Consider the following 2500-nt stretch of genomic DNA (forward strand, 5'->3'; position numbering starts at 1 on the left):
CGGAGAGTCTGATTCAGTAGATCCAGTAAGATTCTATTTACATTTCTGTCAAGCTTACAGGTGAGGCCAAAAATGCCAGCTTGAGGACCTGAGCCTAGGGGTAGAAAAGTTTCTCCCAACAGATCGCCAATGAGGAATTCAAGAAAACATAGGGGGCTGAGTCACTTGGTTCTCTTAGTGAGATAAAAGTGATTTTGCTACCACCTAGAAATTAACAGACAAGCAGTACTGTAAACATCATTTTAATTGCTTTTAAATCATTGTTAACTCTAAACAATTACGTACAGCAGAAAGGTTTGAATACCAGTCAACTTTGCTACTGAAAGCTGTGCAACTTAATTTGAAACAAGGATCTTTAATAAATGTCATAAAAATAAAGGTCATTGATGTGATTAAAAAAATGCATACATACATGGTTTAGATCATCCCTCTTACCTTCACCCTTTCTTCAATTTCAACCCATTTTTAGTGAAAATTTGCAATTAAAAAATTATAAAAATATAACACAAAAATACCATAATGACATCTACATTCAAGTTATATTAAAATGCCTTAATATATCATCATGTCACCTGATGCTTAGCCAAATTATTCCAAATAATGCCGTGAGAAAGGTTTAAGACTTCATCTAAATACAAGTCATATTAGGTAACCAAATATTCACTCAGTTCAATGTAAATGCATTTCATTTACTCAATTCTGTAAAGAGTAAGTAATAAAGACACATTATGAATTCAGCAGTTCTCATGAGTCTTAGAAAATCATTTCTACCAACTATAAACCAACCTATGTCTACTGTACAAACTAAGACTTTTGTGTATGCTAGTTAAATGACCTAAATTTGGGGTGCCTGGGTGGCTCAGTGGTTGAGTGGCCGACTTCGGTTCAGGTCATGATCTCATGATTCACCAATTCAAGCCCCTCATCAGGTTATGTACGTACTGACATCTCAGAGCCTGGAGCCTGTTTCATATTCTGTGTCTCCGTCTCTCTGACACTCCCCTGCTCATGCTCGCTCTCTCTCTCTCTCTCTCTCTCTCTGTCTCTCAAAAATAAATAAAAACATTAAAAAATTTGAAAAAAATAAATGACCTAAAATTAAGCCAGGATATATGGAAACTCTGTCACTTTCTCTCAGTTTTGCTGTGAACCTTAACCTGCTCTCACAAAGTAAAGCCTTAATTAAAAAATTAAGCCCAGATTATTAATAAATCAACACTTTACTACAGCAGATAAGTTTTAATTTTACATGATACTTGAGTATATGGCTAAAATGATAAAACTATCTTTCCCAACCATTGAAATTGAAAGATTATCTAACCTCTTCCTAACAGTGACATTTACATTACCACTTTGTGCTACTTTCCAACAGCCGTAGTTTCAATGACCTATTCTCTGTGTGGCTTATGAAGTTGGAGGATCCATATCTGTACCATTTCCTTTATTATTAGAAAACAAAATTCCTTTTCTCATAAATAGGGTTGGATGATCAAATAAGGACCTCCTAAAGGATGGAATTCACACAATTAAGTAGAATTATTCTTAAATATATTGGATGACTTATTTCTAGATGGTCTAAAATCCCAACTGACCCAATATGTATGTCCTCCATACCAATTCTGGGAAGTGGATTCAACACATCCCTGTTACTTTATATTTTATTTACTCTTCCTGGGATTCTTTGGGACTTAAAAGAAATTTGAAGGAGGTATGGGAGGCAAAGAGTGAGGATGGTCAGATAGAATAGAAATAAACTAAAATGGGCTTTGTCATCAAGTAAATTGTGGTTTTGTTTTATTTATCACAAAACTGGCCTAATTCTTTATTTTCTCCAAAAACAAACTAAAAAATATGCTTAACATCTTCAGAATAGCAGTGTAAATTAAATTGTTTATGTGACAGTGAACAACACTGTGGAGGTAAAAGATAATAGTAGGTACAATTAAATACCCTTTTCAAATGCTTCAGTTAAGTGCAGTTTGATGGAAAATCTTCTAAGCTCCTCTCTCTAATCTACAGCATATGAAAGAGTTGTTAAATGTCAGTGACAGGTGTTAGGTTTATGGAATTGCAAATCTAATAAAAAATTTTTCAGTTGGGAATCTATCATTTTAAGGTTATAATTGTCTATAGATATATGGTCTCAGTGAATGAAAGGCTAATTATTTTTAGAAAAAAAAAGCCAGATAAAAATTAACAAACTAGTGAAAAGAAAAATAAGTAGGTAGGGGCGCCTGGGTGGCTCAGTCGGTTGAGTCTGGATTCTTGATTTCACCTCAGGTCATGATCTCACGGTTCGTGAGATCAAGCCCTGTGTCGGGCTCTGCCCTGGCCGCTCAGAGCCTGCTCGTGATTCTCTCTCTCCTCTCTGCCCCTCCCTGGCTTGCACACTCGCTTCCTCTCTCTCTCTCTCTGTCTCTCAAAATAAATAAACATTAAAAAAAAACCAAGTAGGTAACACTCTTTCCACTACAATGTCTCATAATGCTGAGATTAAAAA

This window comes from Panthera uncia (genome assembly GCF_023721935.1).
Source record: "Panthera uncia isolate 11264 chromosome C1 unlocalized genomic scaffold, Puncia_PCG_1.0 HiC_scaffold_3, whole genome shotgun sequence".
NCBI classification, from domain to species: domain Eukaryota; kingdom Metazoa; phylum Chordata; class Mammalia; order Carnivora; family Felidae; genus Panthera; species Panthera uncia.